The sequence below is a fragment of the Numenius arquata genome, chromosome Z (assembly GCF_964106895.1).
Source record: "Numenius arquata chromosome Z, bNumArq3.hap1.1, whole genome shotgun sequence".
Classification (NCBI taxonomy): Eukaryota; Metazoa; Chordata; class Aves; order Charadriiformes; family Scolopacidae; genus Numenius; species Numenius arquata.
The window spans coordinates 15,397,642-15,420,936 of NC_133616.1; positions in this window are offsets into that span (position 1 = coordinate 15,397,642).

Consider the following 23,295-nt stretch of genomic DNA (forward strand, 5'->3'; position numbering starts at 1 on the left):
GAAGTGGCCATGGCTTCATCTACAATGAGAATCAGTATGTCTTGCTGTGAGGGCAGTGGAGATCTGTATGTAACCTGAGTTAAGTGAAGCTCTTCAAGGAAGCCTCCACAGGCCGGATACAGCTATCACTGTGCATATGTAGCCTATGCACCGATCACTGTTTCCCCATACAGAAGCACATCACGTGTCCAAGAAACACAAGACTAATCCCATAAGGCTTAAACTTTTTGTAGATCACAACTACTAGTTACCAGTTTCTTAATTTCTATGGAACAATCCACATTCTTTTGTCACCACCAAAGCGGGCTGAAAAACTGTTTCTTCTGTTGTTTCTGATACAGTCAGCCTAAAGGATTGCTTTCATCTCCTTAGCATGGATGAACTAGAGAAAAAGAAATGGAACTATTTGGATGTGAAACTTATGAATCAACTCTTTGGTGTGGAGTGACTGCTTCTTGTCAGTGTTGCATAACGCAAGTTATGTTAGCACCACGCGACAAAGATGGATGAGGATGTACCATATCCCCTTCCAATTACATAGTAAGTGGTGAGAGATGTGATTCATGTCTCTAAGGTACTAGATGCATCGAAGAAATTAGAAACAGACCTTCTGTATCTCTAACAGAGAATCCAAGGGCTGAATCCTGCAGCTTTAAAAACATAATTATCTGCAGATGTAGCAAAAACAGCTTAATAGTATTTTTAAAAAATTACTGTGGATATCTCTGACTTTAAGAGGATAGAAATTAAGGCCAGGAGCATTTACTTTGGGATAAAGGATTTTAATGTTGGTTTTAATCCCTGGAAAGAAGTCCTATCCCAAGCACCTACTTTGTGCATATCATCAAGTACATCTCCAGCTGCAGAGCTACACACATAGCCATATTAGTCTGATAGTGATAAATCCATGAAACAAGGAGAAGTGGGGTCCTGATTTTGAAAGAAGTGTCTTCACACTTCCAAGCCACTGCATTTCAGGAAGAGATTGTCCTTTCCACAGTGTCCTGAGAAGCCAAGTTCCCACGTTGTGCAGAATCGCTGCCGGAGGAGAGGACATCCCCCTGCACTCTGTGTGTGCACAGAGTGGCCCCATCCACAGCAGCCCCATCCACAGCCCACTCCTCTCACAGAGCAGGACACAGCAGTCTCTCCCTGGCTTGATTTACACTTATTCAGCTGAAACAGGACAAGCTAGAGCTTGGCTTTGGCTAAGACCTCTCCAAAACTCCAGTCCAGTCTTTTACGCGAGTGTGAACCAAATGTATATTGCATTTTGAGGAAAGCAAGTATCAGAGTGTATGATTTCCAAAATGAGGAAAATGTCACTTTGCTATCCTGTATTTTGTAGTTGCAGCAAGAACTGGGCATAGATGTAGTTGAAAACTCTGATTGAAGCTGCCATGACAATATTCCCAGGCCAGTAAAATACAGGAAATATCAAAAACCTTTGGGGGATTTGGGGAGATGAGATTAGCATATTAGTTTTATATGTTTGTAGAATTCAGAGAATTTGGGAAAGACTTTGTTGAGCTTATTAGGGAAAATAAATCTTTAAACCTCTGGAAATCCCACTGTAGGTTCTCATGAGCTGAAGTGCCAGGGTTCTCTGGCAGGAGAGAGTTATTATACGTCTGGGAAGAGCACGTGATAGTTTCCAACTTCCTTCACAACAACTCCTTCACTTCACTAAGTGATTAGGAAATAAAATTACCTAGCTACAAGACTTTTTCTTCGCGTTACCTTTCTTATAGCAAACTTTGAGTAAATTTAACTACTAAAATTTTTGAGAAATAGTTTGGGGAAATCATAGCTATTCATTACACAGTCTCTTTGTAAACAAGAAAGACTTAAGAAAACGTATTGCCTAGAAACTGTAACAAACACATTTACCATTGTATCACAAAGTTAACGCTTAGCTAAATAAACTCAGTTTTAAAACAATAAATATTTCTGAATAGTGTTATTATCAGCAGCTGCAGATACACTTCAAATTTCTGGCAGGTTAGTAGCTGTTCAATCCATTTGGTTTTTTTCTTGCATATGAATAGTAGTTACTTGCTAACAGAAAATCACTAAGTGCCTCTTTGATGATTTCATTTGGTTTGGGCTTGCTTTTTACCATGAAGACTTCCTTAAATTCTTTACCAAACTGTCAGAGTTTATCTGGTCTTGTGAGCGCTGCATATCTTTGGTTGCATTACATGATGTGACTATGTGGATCAGAAGAAAAAGTGTGCATTATTTTCTGTCTATGATGAGCCTTGTCAGGTCTCTGGGTCAAAACCTGCAAAGCTTTAAGCCTATATTCTACGGATTGTCTAGTGACTCTCATCAGATCAGTTGGGTCAGGTAGCACTTTACCTATGGAGTCTTGGAATCACCTATGGAGCTACAGAAAGACATCAAACCCCTGTTCAGAAAGTTGTTGAGAAACGAAGTGAATGTGGGCCAGTTGGCAAATGGAGTACCCGTGCACTCAGAGCAGAGAAATGCAATGGTCCCAAAGGTTTGTCAGCTCAGCTGATTTGCTTCTCCTGCTCCCTCGTTTATGTAAAGTTTCTTTGTATCTGTGCGATGTTAGTGGGACTGTTTGTGTCAGTAAGAGCTCACCACAGCAGGGGAGTGTTGCAACATCTGTCCCCCTCCTGGGGAAAGCAGAGAAGAGGGTCTTTGAGACTGTGTGTGGGGAGCAGAGGGCAGGAAGGGGAAGAGTAGTCACCACTGGCAAAATATCTAGAATTTAGTTTTCCTCTTTTACAATTTCTCCCTTCCTATTTTTTATTATTATTATTCGATGTCTCTTGAAATTTTTTAGTTTTATTGGACCTTCCCTGTTATTTTTTCTTGAAAGTTAAGACAACCATGTGCCAAATTTTGAGTGAAGGCAATTCAGTATGGAGCCACTGAATTCTTTTCAGTAGCTAAAGATTTCTCTCTGTCCTAAGTGCAGGTTGCCCTCATTTTTACACTAAAGTAAGTTTTTGTAGGTGATGGGGTTCCCAACTTGTTTCCAGCCAGGCACTGAGGCTCCATGTGCTGTAGCAGCAGTGGGGTCTGAAGGGCAGAGGGGATATTTCACAAGTGAGGACACATTTCCACATGCTGCTCTCGCTTCTTGTTTTGACGGTGCTCTCAAGTGACTTCACCAGGCAGGCATCCCTCTCAGAAGACTCGGGGATTGTGATCCTGAAACTTGTGGTGCAGTAGTAAAACTCAGCTGCTGTACCTCAAAATTAACAATTTAAGTTGCAGGATTTCAGGGGTTTTAGAAATATAATAGAAGGAATTTTTCAGTTCTTGGAGAAGAAATGGCTTAGTAATTTGGGGATTAATAATGGGTTTTCCATTGGAAGAATCTATGACTGAATATTGCAAAGCCATAATGGCATAATCTAGACCAAGGGAAGGGTATAAATGGTGACGAAAGATGGAACTTCCCAGAAAGAGGTAATATGTTGATGATCATAAGGATTTCAGTTGTCTTTTCTGGAAGGGTAGTAAGAGAGGCAGCTTCTGTGAAAATTTCCCCAGGCTGCTCCTTGGCTTTGGTGAATCTCTTATTGCAGAATCACAGAAGAGGTGTGACAGCTGGTGCTATTCTTCTGGTGGACATGCCCAACCTCTGCATGCGTTGGGTGTCAACAGCTGTTTTTTGCAACTCCATGCCACTGAGGTAGAGGGGAAGGTCCCGTGTCATTTAAAAGCACTAATTTTCTTATTAATTAATTTGTAAAAAAAAAAAATTAAAAAAAAAAATTAGCCAGCTTGCTTCCTCAATTATCACCAGCATATTAGCCTCTGGAAACCTACGCCTTGCATGCAGGATAACCATGTTTTCTTCATTTATATCCCTATCAAAACTCCTACAAAGTCCTCACTGGTCTTGTCAGGAAAGCAATGCTATAAACCTATTGTAAACAAATGAAACATACTTATGCTCTGGTCTCTATCTGAGTCTCTGTGTGCATGTTGTATTTGCAGACTGTTGCATTTGCTTGTTTCTCAGTTGCTTAAGAGTTGATGTAAGAAACTAATTTAAGACTAGTAAATACAAGGGGCAAGTATTTACTGTCCCTTAACTCGCTCCCTTTTTTTTCAGTGGAGTTGGTGCTGGTTTTTGCTGCTGTGAGATCATACATAGTTATCCTTTCCTGATTTCTATGTATAGAGAGGGTTTAAAAATCTCTGCTTGGGAACAGTGCATGAAATATACTTAACTCTATAGTGTTGATTTTTCCACTTGGATTACTGGTAATTCCATGCTAAAAGTAGCTGAAGATGGTAATGAGGAATCCTGTAGCTGGCAGATAATGTTGTTTTTTCCATTGTTTCACAGTGTTTTCTGAATATCTGGGTGCTCTTGTGTCTTTTTAAATTATGTTTATGCCAATCTATCAAGATGATTCATATCTACAAGAATTGCTACAGTAGAAAAGTTCGGGAGAATGACCACAACCACTCAAATAGAGTCATTTTGTATTCATTCATTTATTAAATTTTCCTAGCACCTGGGCTAGTTTTTGCTATCAAAGGTTATTGTGGACTTGAATGTGTGAATATATGTGGACTTGAATGTGTGAATATATGTGGACTTGAATCTTCCACTGTAAAGTCTTTAACGATTACAACCTTCTTGGCAAAACTTAGACGTGATTCCTTCACAGATCACTACTATTTCAGCAGACCCACTTTGAATTTTAAATAAATCTGAATGCAGAAAGGTAAATTTGGTTTTATATCAAAATTATCAGCATTTGTCCTCCTTCTTTAAGCCTCAAACATAGCAAAAATTGTTTGCATTTGATTTAATCACCCAGAGTCAAGGAGTCTAATAATTTATCGTCCTGATTTTTTATATTAGCCTGTAATCCTTTGTGAGTGTTACCAGTTTGTGATGATGCCATTCTTAGCATGCAAGCAGCCTCTGCTCTCCTAGATCCTCCCCTCCCACCAGTTGCTCTTTCCTCCACTGGAAGCTCCAACAAACTATTCCAGCTTTCCTCACAGATTCTGTTATTCTAGCTCTTAGAAAGAATGTAACATTGTGAACTGAGACACTTTATTACACACAGGATGACCTTAAGTAAATTCTTCTGAATCTTTTCTCTTCTGAGACTCTTAAAAAGATTTTTATACTTGGGGTTTTACAAGAGACAAAGTTTTGTGTATTTTTTCTCTCTCTAAGCTATCATCTTTTGCATTCCTGTGCTAGAAGTTACTGCATTGTATTGGGATGATAGACTATTCAATGGTGATACTGGTCCCGTTTCCTGTACACTGTTACAAACAAAGATGAACAAAGAGCTTTTGATGGAACTTAGGGAAAAAAGGAAGTTTTATCACCTTTGGAAGAAGGGACAAGCAACTCAGGAAGAGTACAGAGATCTTGTTAGGTTATACAGAGAAAAAATTAGGAAGGCAAAAGCCCAGCTGGAGCTCAACCTGGCCATTAATATAAGGGACAACAAAAAAAGTTTTTATAAATACATCAACAAAAAGAGAGTCAGGGAGAATCTCCATCCCTTACTGGATGCGGGGGCAAACATTGCGACCAAGGACGAGGAGAAGGCTGACATACTTAATGCCTTCTTTGCCTCTGTCTTCAATAGTCGGACCAGCTACCCCCAGGGTGTTCAGCCTCCTGGGCTGGAAGATAAGGATGGAGAGCAGAACAACCCTCCGGTAATCCAGGAGGAAGTAGTTAGTGATTTGCTTATGCACCTGGACACGCATAAATCCATGGGGCCAGATGGGATTCACCCAAGGGTACTCAGAGAGCTGGCAGGAGAGCTCACCAAGCCTCTCTCCATTATCTATCAACAATCCTGGTCAACAGGAGAGGTACCAGATGACTGGTCACAGCCAATGTGACGCCCATCTACAAGAAGTGCTGTAAGAAGGATCTGGGAAACTATAGGCCTGTCAGTCTGACCTCGGTACCAGGAAAGATCATGGAGAGGATCATCTTAAGTGAGCTCTCACAGCAAGTGCAGGGCAGCCGAGGGATCAGGGCCAGCCAGCATGGATTTATGAAAGGGAGGTCCTGCTTAACCAACTTGATCTCTTTCTATGACCACGTGACCTGCCTTCTCGATGCGGGAAGGCTGTGGACGTTGTCTACCTGGACTTTGGTTAGGCCTATGACACTCCCCCCCCTGGAGAAGCTGGCAAATCCTGGCTTAGACAAGAGTACTCTTCACTGGGTACAAAACTGGCTGGATGGCCGTGATTAATGGGGTGAAATCCAGTTGGTGGCCAGTCACCAGTGGTGTCCCTCAGGGCTCAGTTTTGGGGCCAGTCTTGTTTAATAACTTTATTGATGATCTGGATGAGGGGATCGAGTGCACCCTCAGTAAGTTTTCAGATGACACCAAGCTAGGTAGGAATGTTGATCTGCTTGAGGGTCGGAAGGCTCTACAAAGGAACCTGGACAGGTTGGATCAATGAGCCAAGGCCAATGGGATGTCCTGCATTTCGGTCACAACAACCCTAGGCAACGCTACAAGCTTGGGGAAGAGTGGGTGGAAAGCTGCCCAGCAGAAAAGGACCTGGGGGTATTGGTGGACAGCTGGCTTAACATGAGCCAGCAGTGTGCCCGGGTGGCCAAGAAGGCCAACAGCATCCTGGCCTGTATCAGGAACAGCGTGGCCAGCAGGAGTAGGGAAGTGATGGTGCCTCTGTACTCGGCACTGGTGAGGCCTCACCTCGAGTGCTGTGTTCAGTTCTGGGTCCCTCACTACAGGAAGGACATTGAGCTGCTGGAGCGTGTCCAGAGGAGAGCCACCAAGCTGGTGAGGGGTCTAGAGAACAAGTCACATGAGGAGAGGCTGAGGGAACTGGGAATGTTTAGTTTGGAGAAGAGGAGGCTGAAGGGGGACCTCATTGCCCTCTACAACTACCTAAAAGGAAGCTGTGGAGAGGTGGGTGTTGGACTCTTCTCCCAAGGGAATAATGACAGGACCAGAGGAAATGGTATGAAGTTGCGGCAGGGGAGGATTAGATTAGATATTAGGAAGAATTACTTTACTAAGAGAGTGGTCAGGCACTGGAACAGCCTGCCCAGGGAGGTGGTGGAGTCGCCATCCCTGGAGGTATTTAAGAAACGTGTAGATATGGCACTTCAGGGCATGCTCTAGTGCCCGAGATTGTTGGTTCGTGTCTATTTGTGGGTGGGGTGGTGTGTGGTTGTGGGTGTTTGTTTTGGTTTGGGTTTGGTGTTTGGTGTTCTGGGATTTTTTAGAATCACAGAATCATAGAATGGTTAGGGTTGGAAGGGACCTTAAAGATCATCAAGTTCCAACCCCACTGCCATGGGCAGGGACACCTCCACTAGACCAGGTTGCTCAAAGCCCCATCCAGCCTGGCCTTAAACACTTCCAGGGATGGGGCATCCACAGCTTCCCTGGGCAACCTGTTCCAGTGCTTCACTACCCTCATAGTAAAGAATTTCCTCCTAATATCTAGTCTAAATCTCCCCTCTTCCAATTTAAAACCGTTACCCCTTGTCCTGTCACTACATCTCCTGACAAAGAGTCCCTCTCCGGCTCTCCTGTAGGCTCCCTTCAGATATTGGAAAGTTGCTATGAGGTCTCCCCAGAGTATTCTCTTCTCCAGGCTGAACAATCCCAGCTCTCTCAACCTGTCTTCATAGGGGAGGTGCTCCATCCCCATTTTGGTTTTTGTTTTTTTTTTTTTTGGTGTGTTTGGTTTTTTTTGTTTGGTTTTGTTTTTTTTTTTGTTGGTTGGACCCGATGATCTCAAAGGTCCCATCCAACCAAAAATATTCTGTGATTCTGTGTGATTCTGTTACAACTAGAAGCACCTCTCCAATTTATGTCTCTTTTGTAACCAAAAAACATAATAAATTGACATTACAACCTTGCCCCTTGATTCTTAACATTTAATCTGCCTTTCCAGCAGATGTTAACTGATTGACAGCATCTTCACCACGTTCCTCCCGTTTGATCTCCTCTTTCTTCAAAATGTCTAGAGGATAAGTTGCAGTGAGTGTTTTGTGCCACTTTAGCCTATTAACATCATACTTCAGAACCAATCTTACTCATTTCTGTGGTTTTGCCAGGGAAAAAACAAACACTGCAACATGGTCAAAAGAACATTTTACTTATGAAAATGTGTAGTTTTGGGTAGAGCAGAAATACTAGTGAATTTGTCACAAGTTTGGCAGCATCAGCCAAAAGTAAAAGGTTATTTTAACTTTGTTTTCACAAGCTGTTCTAAATGGTTTCCCCCTGCTCCCCAAGTGGACTCCAAACTAGTACAACGGGTTCGTGAGGCCAAGATGAGTTTGTAAGGACAATTCCATGTCTGAGAATGGGGTCCCCAAAGGGCAATACATTCAATAAGTTAAGAGCTGCTGATAACAGGTCACAGAAAGAAAAAGCCACCAGAAAGGTAATTCAGACACCTGAGGCATTCATTGGAGAAATGAGCGCCCTGGATGCTGCTTTTTACATGCAGACTTTACATGACAAAGTCAGCAACTGTAATGCATTGGGGGTAGCTAAAAATCAGCACCAGCACCTGCTTGTAGCCATCTAGTTAAAACCAACATATTTTCTGAGTTAATTTAAGCACCTGTAGAATTCAGCATGTCCCTGCAGGGATTCCTGGGTTCCTTCTGAATAGACCTTTCCTGACTCCGTGAGCCATTTGCTCGGCAGCACAACAAGCACCAGCAGGTGTATATATAGAAAACACCCTGGGCCAGGCAGCCTCACAGACTGCTGTAGAACATCCTTTCCAGGTGCAGAACAACATGATTCAGCCTTTTGGGTCCACTAATAGAATGAACACCCAAGGCAGTCTCCAGTTCTAGAAAAACTGGGTTCAGGTGCTGCTGGCCTGCTTTAGTGCTTTCAAAGAGTAATTGTAGGTGTTCTCAGAAGATAGTCTTATGGTTTGCGGCTTACAGAGAGGAAGATCTTGCACTCTATAGCCACCTTAGATACCAGAGGCTGGTGTTTAACACCAGAAAGGTGGCGTGATCCAGCACAGTCCAATCCTCAGCCTTTACTGCCGGCCAGATCTGGGCAACTACCTGCTTAATGCACAGATATTTGTGCTGCTGTCCTGAGGCAATGCGTTCTTCCTGTAAGGACCAGGTGTTGAATCTGGGACTTAAGGTTGTGCACCAAGAACTCTTGTACCTAATCGAGGGGTACTTGTGTTCTGGTTGTTGCCATATTGATCATAGATGAAGATGCCCACCACACAGAAGATCAGCATCGTAATGACTGCCTTACACTTAATCATTCAGTTGAGTGCATATTCGCACCACATATGGATATACACATGATGAATATGCTTCCTATCCATGAAGTTTGCTATAATTTTGTGATTCACATCACAATTAACAGTATGTTTTTTAGACCTAAATTGTCTATATCAGCTAAGCATTAGGTTTTCAGACAAACACTGCAATAAACTGGAGTGGGGGAATCAGCAGCTATTCATTGACTTCCTGTTTAATTAACCTTACTGTGACATTTTCCTGCAAATGAATGAAATTCCTTGTTACCTACTGATTAGCTTTGAGCTGACTCTTCCACAACAATTAATCAGCCAGGCACTTTGACATTATACCAAGACATGTAGGATGCTAACATCCTCCTGATTGCGTAAATTAAAAATTAAAAAAGCAAACCTTGAACTGAATAATAAAATTATGGAAAAAAACCAAACTAATGGGTAGTATTGTTTCTAACACCTGTGTAATCTGACTGACAGCATCACCCTGTCTTTTCTCATACACTTTTTTAAAGAGCTATCTAGGAAGCGAAGCCGGTAAAAAAACTGGAACAGATTCAGAGGTGTTATTGACTTCAGCAGAAAGTTCGCTCCCTGGTGAAACTTGATATTGCATTATTTACTTGTGTACATAAGAAAAAAATTAGTATTTGCTGAGTCATGTTACTCCAAAAATTCCAATAAGGGGCATCATGAAAACGAGATCTGAAACAGCTGCTAGATAGCTACACACAGAAACCTAAAGTAAAGTTGACCTACTCTTCTCCAAACACTGTGTTAGCATCCAAAGGCAGAGATATCTGTGACAACGCTGTGACTTATAGCGCAACACACTCCCTGTGGGCACCGAGATAGGACATTTGGAAAAGAGACATTGAGGAAATGATAGGAGTAGGATATGCACGAGACTAGCTGGGCATTTTGGGACCTAGTTTCCCCCTTCAGCCTCGTAGTACATATCTGGAAAACTCATCACAGTCAAGAGCTTTCTTTGGCCAAGGAACAAACAAAATATTTGTGGCCCGTGTTCCCCTGCTTCAGCACTGTAACCTGTAGCCCATTCCCCCTCATGTTATACCCTCACCTCTTCACCTCCCTAGCTATGCTTCCCTCTGTTCCTTGTATTTCTCCAATGTGGGCAACAGTGACAGCAGCTGCAAACACTATGGAAGGCCAGAGGAAGCTCAAGGAGCACCAGCAAATCTACAAGGAGTCAGCAGGAAAGGTATCTGTCCTGCACACCATGTGGTGGTCGAGGTAACACAGGGTCAGATATTCTCAAGATACTGCTTTTATTGCCTAGGGGAAGGTAGAGACTCCACAGTACCTCCCTTCCCCAGCCTCATTGTCAGGATCCTGCCACCTTGCCAGTCCTACTCTGTCCTTTTCTTTGCAATAGGCTGCTTCTCCCTCCACCTGCCTCACCTGCTTCTTGCTGTCCAAAGTGCTCACGGGCAGGTCTGCAAGCAGCCTGCTCCCAGGCTGCACTAGGCTTTGGAGAAGAGGACAGAACAGGGCAGAGTCAAATACAGCCATTCCCCTGCCTCTCAGAGTGAAACTGCAGGTGGTCTTTCCACAGGGCTGCTCTCCAGCCTCTCGTCCCTGAATTTGTACATATAACCAGGATTACTCTGTCCCAGCTGGAGAATCCTGCACTTGCTTTTATTAATTTTCATAGAGTTGGTGATTGCCCAGCTCTCTAGTCTATCCACATCTCTCTGTAAGGCCCCTCTACTCTCAAGGGAGTCCACAGCTCCTCACAGTTAAATATCACTGGCAAACTTAATGTACATATGATTCCTGCATGCAGATCATTTATAAAAACATTAAAGAGTACTGGCCTTAAAACTGAGCCCTAGGCAACACCTCTGATGACTGGCCACAAGTTTGATGTAACCTAACCCTATTTACTGTAACTCTGAGCCTGACCTGTCAGCCAATTGCTCATCCAATGTATTATGGACTTGTCCAGTTGTGTGCTGGATATTTTGGCTGGAAGGATACTATGATAGACAATATGCAAAGTCTTGCTAAAATCCAAAACCAACACATCCACTAGTTTTCCTTGGTCAACTAGATAGGTGACTTTGTTATAAAAGGAAATTAAGTTAGTTAAGCAGGACTTCCCCCTCATGAACCCATGCTAGCTATGACCAATAACTGCATTATCTCTCAAGTGTTTTTCAATGATTCCCAGAATAATCTTCTCCATAATTTTACGAGGCACTGAAGTGAGATTTACAGGCCTGTAATTACCAGGGTCTTCCTTCTTAGCCTTCGTGAAAACTGGGACAACATTTGCCAGTCAACTGGGAGTGCTCCAGACTCCTAAGACTAAAAATAATGGACGAAGGTCCCTCAATGACATTGATCAGCTCTTTTAGTACTCTGGGATGAATCCCATTGGACCCCATAGACTTATGTGCATCCAGCTGGAGCAGAGCAGAGCATCATATCTGTCTCACACAGAAGTAATGACAGATTGTCTGAAGGTCTTGAAGGTTCTACCCACAGTTGTTCACACAGGTTGTGTCATCGTTGACGGGAATGGGAACACTAGGTAGTTCAATGTTGCTGTCAAAAGTAGGAACAGAGGAGAGTAAGGGGTGAGTGCTGGGTCTCCATCACCTTTGAAGGAGATCATTGATAGTGCAGGGGGCAGATGTACAAGCAAATGTACAAGCAATAAATTAAAAGCTAAAGATTAATTAAACTCCTTAACAACAAATGAAGCAAAGACCTTTTATACTGTTGTTCCCTTATTCCCAGTTCTGGCAATTTAACAGCAAACTGAAAGCCTTATGTTTTATTTGGAAAGGATTAAGGAAAAGCAGAATTTGTTCGTTCTTGGTTCATCTAATTTTTTGCTGTAACACAGTTTTCTTACCTTATTAGTTGCCACATAACAAGTTCAGAATATGTCTTTAGATCTCCTTTAACTTGTTTCTTCCTAATTGAAATAACATTTTGCTAATAACACCTTGAATGTTTATGAACACAGATTATACAATCCCTACTGGGAACTGGGAATATATTTAACTGTATCTCTAGGGCATTTTTTGTTTTGCTAATACTTAGCTTTCTGTGTATTTTAGTTTTGCTGGATGTGTATAATAAAAATGCCTGTAAGGCACATCCTTCACTTGGTTTACACAGTTATTTGGACCTCTGGAATAAAATAGCTAATTTCCTCCATATCCAATAATCATTATTTATACAATGCCATGCTTAATAGGCAGAGTGTGCTGAAAACATGCATCCCTGATTTTATGATACTTTCTTCAAAGGCAAGTTTACTCTGAATTACAGTATAGAGTGTGGCCTTCCTCACGGACATCTAGGCATATAGTCTTACATTTCATTAACCTGTTTTGGTCATGAGACTTTCAAAATGCATCATTAGGATTGCTTTCATGATGTTGATACTAGGTCAAATGCATATACAGCCAGAATAGTAGTCATATAAATCTGAAAATATTCACTATGTTTTCTGCATCATCAGAGCCAGGAAAAGGTCTACCTCATTTCAGCTGATCCCAGTTCACTTTAGTTTTTCTGAAAGAATACCTGCATGAGGAAAATCTGTGATGAACAAAAAACCTTCACACCCGGAAAAGATTAAGCAAATAATTGGATTTATCAAAAGGCGGAGACAAGCACAGTGTTTTGTTCAGTTCTCATATTGATTTTTTTTTCACTTGAATTAACATAGTTGATATTGTCTCATAATCCATAATACAGTTTATTTAATGCAAGTGGCCTCTAAGAGATAGAGTCTCAGGAAGAGACTGCAAATGTAATCTCGTAGATTTGGGCTAAGCATGATCTTAATCTAATTGGGTCCTTAGTCTCTTCTCCTGTAGCTAAAGAAAAGGCACCATAATATTGCTTTATTTGATTGCAAGCTCTTCAGTATCTTCCTCTGTGTTTGTACGCTGTCTAGTGCCATGGAGACTTCTCCCCAGTTAAGGCCTGTGGGTGCTGCTGCAATACAAATAAATGAGAATAAGGGGAGTAAAATTAAAGAAGAGGTTGCTATAGTCATTCTGTATGCGAAGCTGATGTTCTCGCCTTCTAGCAAAAAACAATCCAGGTAGAAATGTAGATATTTCTGTAGAAAATCTTGGTGTAGGGGAATAATCATCCTTGTGGATGATCTTGTTTCAGGAGACAACTAGAACAGAATAAAGCTGAGAAACTTGCTTATAGCTGAGAACACTCCAGGAACACATTTATGGCACGAACTTGCCCTTTTGTCTGAAAAGCAATAAGCAACCATTATGAGAAATGGCAGCGTCAAGGAGGGTTTAAAGGTTGGAATTTATTAGAACAATGTTTCCTCATACCTAGTACTAAACTTCCCTCCACTGAATGTTCATTTCATTTCCTTGTTGGAAACAATGAGAATTGCTCTCAGAAAAACTACCTGTCTCATCCCACTGTCCTGTCTAGAAGTCTCCTGCACAGCCAAACCTCATATCATTCATCTGGAGTTACGGGCATGGAGAAACATTCATCTGCAAATAATAATACAAATAGGGAAACAGCGCACATTAGTCTGAAGACCTACTGAGCTACTTCAAAAAACAATGGGGGGAACGTGATGTTCTCAGAGCTCTGTAAACAAAGTGGAAGTTATCAAACTAGAAAACTTGGAAATACACTTTTCAGCATCATACTCCTGCTCTTGGGCTTCCAGTGTAGTTCTTGTCTACACTCAGCCTTAAAAGCCAGGCCGGTTAGAGAGCTGAGCCAAGTGCAGCAAGGTAATGCAACCAAGCAGCCTGGATCTGACTTTCATGGTCCTGTGAAATCACCCAGGGCACCCCCTCCTAATGGAGGCCCCAGTGGGGACAAAGAGAACTATCTTTGCTCTAAGTGGCCTTGGGTAATCTTTGCAGACATATATATTATGAATATTATTTAAACATCCCTTGAGCTCCACAGTCTGCTCCTAACACATGTGGAAAGAAAGCCTGAAGGAGCTCCCCCAAACCCACAGTGAGCGTGTGGCGGACCTTGCTTTAAAATTGAATCTCTTTTCACTTCCAGAAGTGCATTTCACCCTGCACAGCAGGATCCCCTCCTCTTTATTTCATATAATTTGCTGGTTGGCCTTAGGACAGCTGGAAAGAAGTACCTCAGCACCTCCTCGGGTTGCAAACCACTTTTTACCTAAACAAATAAATAATTCAACCATATTTATCTCAAAGTCCTGTACAGAGCAAGGAAGTGACAAATGATTTTCCTCATACACAGCCCCTCCAAAATGCAAAGGCTGTTACTCAGCAATAGTCCTGTGACACCTAGTTTACATTTTCATACCACTGTGTAAATATACTACTCCTCCCATGCCCCTGTGGGGTAAGGGAGTAAATGTTTGATTTGCACTTCACAGCCAGGAAAGCTGGCACAACCAGTGTGTGACAGTGAGGCACAGTTCTGAGCTTTTTTGAAAGAGCAAAAAATCACAGCCATTGAAAATTTGTTGGCAGGGAGCTCTGAAGAGCGTTTAGTCCAACCTCCTGCTCTGACTATTTCCAGCACAAGATCAGCTCACTAGCAGCTCTATAAACACTAAGTAACAACTGAGATTGGGTGAGAGTCTTCAAAATGTTACAAGATACCATAATCTATCATTTTGGACTGCTGTGTGGGTTTTTTCCCCCAATTCACAGGTGCTTGTTTTAAAAATGCAGTGAAAACAATCAGTCTTTATTTTGGTGCCACACATCAGAGCAACTATAAAACATTGTTCTTTGGTAGGTTAAATCCTATTTCTTTTCTGGCTGAATGAACTAAGAGGCACATAGAAGCACTTTCAGCAACCTCCTGTAACCTCAGCACATAATTTCTTCTCATCCCACACATCCCAGGTTAAGAGAAGTGAACAGTGAGAATTGTTGTAAACATGAGTCTTCTTTGCATAATGGAACATGACAGCTAATAATTTTAACTATTCATTTTTTTTCCAATAATAGTTTTGTCAGATTTAAGCAACGTGTGTACTTCCAGACCAAAGACTCATAATGGATTCTTACGCTGACAGCGACATGACTTAAGGAATTCCCTGAGCGTTACATGGAAATAAGTTAATGAATGTGGTGTTACTGCAAAGTGATCATCCTCCAGAACTAAAGTGAGCAGTACTAAGCATGCTTAGCAGGAAAAGGGCTGATACATTATCGAAGCCACAGATTTATTGGCCATGAATATAGTTTTATGCTGTCAGTGAGATACCTGGAATTCCTTGACAGTTTTCTGACAGTCCTTCCTTTGAAGCTAACAGACTATTTTACAAGTCATCTATTGCTCCTTTGAGAAATCAGGAATAAAAATAGCAGTGAAGGAGCAGCCAGGGTCATTCCAGAGGTGTCAAGGTCAAGAGGACTGCTCGCTCTCACTGGACAACTGACCTCCCAAAGCCCTAACGAGAGAAGGTATTTCCATTAACCACAAAGATGATAAATTAGATTTGTTTTGTTTGGCAGCAGCACGATGGACAGCCATGTAGCTGTGACAGCAGGAGTGGAGGAAGCCATAAAGCTGCCTGGTTGCATGAATGCAGCACAGATCCACAAGTCTGTCAGACAGGTAAGAGTATGTGAAGAGGATTTTTCCTGTTTTAGAGGTAAATTTACCGTGGAGAGTGGGTAGACTGACAGGGTTACTCTTACCTAACCATGTCTAACCACCTCACACTGCCTCTCCTGACCAGATTCTACTGCCCTCTGTGGTACAAAATCTCTCTGCTCTTCCTGAGAGGCTCTGGATCTCACTGCTAACCCTGGTACCTTTGGAAAGCCAAACTTATCCTGGTGACAACATAGGCAGATTTTGCTCCACTTAAAATCCAAGGCATCCTTGATAATTGCTGCTTTTTTTAGAAAAGACAGCCTCATGCTCCATATATGCTAGCACATGTAGGCATTAACAAATCGTTTATCAACTCTGTTTTGCACTGATTTTACACAGTTTTCAGCATGAAAGTCAATGAAGGTTCCTGTGTCTCTATTTTGCTGTTTTATTTCACTGCCATGGAATTCAGTAGAGAAGATCCTGCTTTGTACTGAAACTATAGTATGTCACAGTGATAGTTGTAAAGTAATACTTTTTTTTTTTTTTTTTTCTGGTCCAGCTAATCTATCACATGATTATTTTCATCTTTTAATAAGAAAAATAGAAGAGAGAAAGTAATTTATGGAAGCACATAAGGGTGAAAACTGTAGCAAATCATGATTTTGGAGTCTGCAGTTTCCTTACCTGCAGCTTTGTTTCATGTCTAGCTGGTCAAGGGATGTTTCTGCACTTAAGAAAAGATGGAACTTCCTTTCATAAACATGCATGAGAAAGTGTACAGGAAATGGCATCCAATTAAATTTTATGGCACTTAGATAATACTGAAGCCTACAATAAGCTGACTAATAAATTATCAAGTCAAACAATACAAAGCATCATGCAAATAAATGACATCTCTTGCTGGCATCATAAGTGGTAGGATATTGACCATCAATAACCCCAATATAAATTCTGTCCAAAAAAAGTTCAGTATCAAGAACAAGGAAGTTCACAGTCTGTTGTCTGTCATGAAGGAGCCTGGTCTTTAAGAGATGTTACAGAAGAAAAGGTTGCATGAGTCTGACTACCTGTCCTTTTGAAAATTGAAATGTATTTCCCCTCATGAAAACAGAGACTTTTTTAAAAATCCACATTAAAAAAAGACGAACAGATTTTGCAAGGGGAAATCTCTGTCACACTAGAAGTGACCTGATTTTCTGAAGCTGACCACACTAGAACAGCATATCTTATGGGCATTCACTGGAACATGTAGGTCTTTTACAAAGATGAAATTTTCACTTTGCGATAAACCAGAACTGAAAAACAGTCTGGAGTTATCAGCTGAAAAAATTCAGTTAATAGGTCCAGTTTGTTCCAGGTAGCCATCTTTCATTGTCTGCCAATTCTGATTATCCTTCTCTTTCTCCATCCCTTCTATTCTTTCAGGAAAAAGGAAGCAAAAGAAGAGAAAAATCAAAGGAGAAGGAAGGGAAATTTTAAAACCAAATGCCAAAAGAAAGTTTGGCACTTTCATTAAAAATTTCCTGAAAAAAAAAAAATGCAGCCACTCTACCCTCCCACCCTACTTCTCAAATTAATTTCTTTTCAAAGCCTTTCAGGGCTTTAAACTAGATATGAAAGGGGAAGGGGAGACAACTGGGCCTGTCAGGATTAAACCCAAGGGAAGCATGCCAGGGCTCAAAGGATGGTGGACTAATGAGGACTCTCGCTCTGCCATTTCATTTGAGAAAATGAGGTTTAGAAATCATGGAAGCACCTGAGAAGGGTCTGGTAGGAAACAGGGCCCACACTTATAAAAAGGTGTTGGAATCATTAGCTCATCTGAAGTGCATCTATACCAATGTGCGCAGTATGAGCACAAACAGGGGGAGCTTGGAGCCATGATCCACCAGGAAAACTATGACATAGTGACTATCACAGAAATGTGGTAGGATGCCTCACACAACTGAAGTGCTATAATTGATGACTACAAGCTCTTCAGGAGGGATAGACAGGAAAGGAGAGGCAGTGGGTTGGCCCTGTATGTTAGAGAATGTTATGAGAGCTCGGAAATCAAGTATAGTGATTACAGGGTTGAGACTGTTTGGACTAGGTTAAGGGCCAATAAAGCTGATATTGCTGTGGGAGTCTGCTATATAGACCTCCCAACCAAAGCAATGAGGTGGATGAAGCTTTCTGTAAGCAGTTGGGAGAAATCTCGCAGTCACTTGCCATTGTTCTTGTGGGGGAATTTAACCTCCTGGATATCTACTGGGAATACAATGCAGCAGAGAGGGAACAACCCAGGAGGTTCCTGGAATGTGTGGAGGATAACTTCCTCACACAGCTGGTAAGCGAGCCGACCAGGGAAGGTACCCTTCTGGACCTGCTGCTAGTGAACAGGGAAAAACTTGTGGGGGAAGTAAAGGTTGGAGGCCATCTAGGGCACAGTGATCATGAGATGATTGAGTTTTTGATTCTTGGAGAAACAAGGAAAGGGGTTAGTAAAACTGCCACCTTAGACTTCCGGAGGGCAAACTTTCACCTGTTCAGAAAACTGCTTGACAAAATCCCTTGGGAGGCTGCCCTGAAGGACATAGGAGTCCAGGAAGGCTGGACATACTTCAAGAGAGAAGTCTTGAAGGCACAGGAGCAGGCTGTCCCCATGTGCCAAAAAACAAGTAGGTGGGGAAAGAGATCAGCCTGGCTAAATAGAGACATTTGGCTGGATCTCAAGAACAAAAGGAAAGTCTATGATCATTGGAAGAGGGGGCAGGTCTCTCATGAAGATGTAGTGAAGCTATGCAGGGAGAAAATGAGGAGAGCAAAAAAGCAGCTAGAGCTCAACCTAGCTACACCTGTTAAGGATAATAAAAAATGTTTCTATAAATTCATTAACAACAAAAGGAGGATTAGGGAAAATCTCCCTTCCTTATTGGATGCAGGAGGGAGAAAGAATAGCCACAAGAGAAAGAATAGTCACAAAGGATGAGGAAAAGGCTGAGGTGCTCAAGGCCTACTTTGCCTAAGTCTTTATCAGTGGAACTAGCTGTTCCCTGGACACCCAGCCTCATGAGCTAGGGGACGGGGAGGGGTGAAGCAGAATGAGGTCATCACAATTAAAGAGGAAGTGATCAGTGACCTGCTACACCGCTTGGATGCACACAGGTCTATGGGACCAGATGGGTTACACCCAAGAGTGCTAAAAGAGTTGGCAGACGCGCTCGCCAAGCCACTTTCCATTATTTACCTGAAGTCATGGCTAATTGGAGTGGTCCCAATGGACTGGAGGGTAGTAAATACAACACCCATTTATAAGAAAGGAAGAAAGGAGGATCCAGGAAACTATAGACCTGTCAGTCTGACCTCAATACCAGGGAAGATCACGGAGCAGATCATCTTGAGTGCCATTACAAGCCATATAATGGACAACCAAGGGATCAGGCCTAGTCAGCATGGGTTTATGAAAGGCAGGTCCTGCCTGGCAAGCCTGATCTCCTTCTATGACAAGATGACCGGATTATTGGATGAGGAAAAGGCTGTGGATATTGTCTGCCTAGACTTTTGAAAAGCATTTGATACTGTTCCCCATAGAATTCTCATGGAAAAACTGGCTTCTCATGGCCTGGATGAGCATACGATCTGCTGGATCAAGCACTGGCTGGATGGACGGTCCCAAAGAGTGGTGGTCAATGGAGTTAAATCCAGCTGGCGGCCAGTCACAAGTGGTGTTCCTCAGGGCTCAGTGTTGGGACCATTTCTGTTTAACATCTTTATCGATGATCTTGATAATGACATAGAGTGTATTGTCAGTAAGTTCGCAGATGGCACCAAGTTAAGCAGGAGTGTTGATCTGCATGAGGATAGGGAGGCTCTACAGGGAGACTTGGATAGATTGGATTGATGGACCAGTATTAATGGTATGAGCTTCAACAAGGCCAAGTGCCAGGTCCTGCAAGTGCGGATGCAAAGCTGCCTGACAGAAAAGGACCTGGGGGTTCTAATTGAGAAGCCGCTGAATAAGAGCCAGCAGTGTGCCCAGGTGGTCAAGAAAGCCAATGGCATCCTGGTTTATATTGGAAATAGTGTGACCAGCAGAAGTAGGGAGGTGATTGTCCCCCTGTACTCAGCACTGGTGAGGCCACACCCTGAGTATTGTGTCCAGTTTTGGGCACCTCAATACAAGAGAGATATTGAGGTGCTGGAGCGAGTGCAGAGAAGGGCAACGAAGCCGGTGAAGGGCCTGGAGCATAGATCTTATGAATAGCGACTGAGGGAGCTGGGACTGTTTAGTTTGAGGAAGAGGAGACTGACAGGAGACCTCATCACTGTATACAACTACTTGAAAGGACATTGTAGAGAGGTTGGTGCTGGTCTCTTCTCACAGGTAATTAGTGACAGAACAAGAGGGAATGGCTTCAAGCTGTAACAGGGTGGGTTTAGACTGAACATTAGGAAACAATTCTTCACAGAAAGAGTGGTCGGACACTGGAATAGCTGCCCAGGGAGATGGTTATGTCACCATCCCTGAATGTGCTCAAGAGTCATTTAGATACGGTGTTGGGGGATATGGTGTAGGGGAGAACTTTGTAGAGCAGGGTTGATGTTTGGACTCGATGGTCGCAAGGGTCTTTTTCCAACCTGAATGATTCTATGATTCTACCTCTAGAATTAAAATTATTTTTACACATTTGTTGTAAGTTTTTTGTGTGTGATTAGAACAACTTCAACTTCATCTGTAACCACACTGAATAGGTGAATAACAAAATCCACAGGGTATGACCTATGAGCTAGCCAGACCAGAGACAATGGACCTTTGTCACTTAAAAGCTGGACTGCAATTTCACAATACAGCCTCAAGAGGAAATACGGAGCTGAACAGCAAGGTAAGAACAGACTTTCAGTATTTATACAGTGGCAAAATTGACTTCTCATTTTCTTCTTTTTCCAGACAAGTAGAAAATCAAAGTGCACAAGCAGCTGACATAACCTTCACCATTTTATGCAGAGCTTATGACAAGTATCTTTGTATTTTTCTGCTCTGAACCATTTCTATAGCAATGTGCCACACAGGAACATCTCTAACTGTGCTGAGGGAGCAGTACTTGATGTAAGATAAACAAGTAAATTATCTTAAAATTATTTCACTGACACTGAAAAAAAGACATTGCCCACCCCTGGAATCCATGGAATAAAAATTGGCTGTTAGAGTTTGGATTTTTTTTAAACACTGGATAGCATTTTTTCCTGCTTAGGATAGGATTTTTCCCTGCTTTCTAGCTGCAAGTTTTGATTCACTAATTACTGTAGCGTGCAATATTTTTCCAACCAAGAAATGTTAAATCTTTTCAACTCTTCATGTCTGTCCAGTTATTACTTGGGCAATTCAGCATATGCTGGGGGAGGTCTACTTTTCAACTGCTACCTTTTATTTTCCACATGGGATTTCACTTTTCTTTTTTTTCATACTTCTGCTCAAATCCACTGCCAGCTGGGTGGCACCAGAAGTGTTTTGTTCATTTGCTTCTTCTGTTGCCAAGATGTTCAAGAACCCTCTGACTTTCAGCACAGCTCTCCTCATGATGAACCAAACATTTTCAGAGAGAAATGAAGAGCCAAGCTGTTTCCTAAATTCCTGAATTTTCAAAATTGCCCGGCATGCAGTAGGCCACTCGGCATATTACATAGGATAGCCTCCAATAAGGTTTACCTTTTAAATGTAACAAAAAAACCCCAATCACTGAATTTTAGTACTAATATAGAAATTAATCCAGCTTAGGAAGCATGGCTAGTTTAGAGCTCTATTCATGTAAAAACTCTGCTGTGTGGATACCCTTCACTATTCTGACAGAGACCTTCTGACAGGTCTATACCATTTACTAGGATACTTATAAATTAAAAACGGTCCAGAAACACTAGCTGTTGTTTTCCATATTGTTAAATCACCTCCATGACTTCTGAGGTGGTCTTATCCCAAGCCAATTTGTGTCCAAGAAAATTTTTCGTACAATCCAAGGAGACAGACACAATGGAGATCACTGTCCAAAGGCACTTTGAATGTGGTGCCCTTCTACAGAGGATAAAGGCCAGAAAATGATCCTTGGCAGGGGCTCACTCCAGCCCAGGCTGGGGCTTTGTGGGAGAGAAGATGAGGAGTCCTGGGAGGAGATAGGACTTTACAGGTGAAACCTGCTGGAGACCTCTCTGCAGTCTTCTTTATGATCGCCCACCTCAGCCCCAAATTTTGGCAGGCTGGCCCTGCTCTGTAATGCCCTGAGTGCTTTGACACAGACCAAGGCAATGTGCATTCTGAGTTCTTTCTAATTAAACACAGCAAAAAATGGTGCATATAGACTATTTCAGACTGATGCATTCAATCTAGGAACTTCATTACTTGAGTTGTCTTCAAATTGTGGTATTCAAACGATTCCCCCAAACTACCTGAAATCCTTCAAAGCTGCATTAGTCAAGCACTAAAGGTTTAGTTCTTGTTGTTTTTTTCCAATTTTTCCAATTCACACTTGAGCAACTAAGTTAATTACCTGGAGAGCAGAAAGACTCATAAAAGGCACTGCTTCCAGAGCAGCTAGACATGTGAAGCACTGTCTTCCATGATTGCCAGGAAAAGAATGCAAGTCCTAAAGTATGCCCTGCCAGAGAAAAATAGCTTTCAGTTCACTTCTAGTGGATGACATTATGAGGTGAAATAAAACAAGTAATTTCCCTGTATGCCAGCAGGATTTCTTGCCCTCTTAAAACATCTACACAAATAAACTTGTAACATGCTGGCGACCTCTTCACTCTTTCCATTACCAAAAGAGATGCTATCAATGTATCAAAATCACACATGTGCAAAGCTGGGTGGGATTTTTAATGTATTCAGCTTTAGCTTACTTGTCTGTCCCTGGATGTCAGTGGGCTTTTGCAGGCTGCAGTGGAGCAGTTAAGGCAGAACTTCTGTACTTTAGAAAATCCCGCCTGTTTCTCTCTGAGGAACTGACAAGTTTCATTATGTAACACCACCACCCTCCCCCCCCCAAAAAAAAAAAAAAAGTTATCAAAAAACTATTTTCAACATGGAGTGGGCACTGATAAATGTCACCTGAAAATCTTTACATACAATCTGAGCAGTCTGCTCTCCTTCCTGGTGTCCTTAGCAGAAAAAAATATTAAATTTACCATCATCATTTCATGCAGCACACATTATCCACCACAAATAACCGTCTAGTATACATAATGCTTTTTCCATAGTAGTCCAGATGCTTTTCTGATTGATGGAGGAATGTGAAACTGATTTAATAAATGCAACTTTCAGTTCAAAAGTTGGCCAAAAATTCCAAGTCTTTCTTGATTTCAGATTAACCTGTGTAAAACCCGTAAGTTTCATGTTCTGATTGCCAAAACCTCATGAATTAGTTTATGAATCTTTTTGAAGCTTTTCAAGAAGTAGTGCTTATTCATTGTAAACAA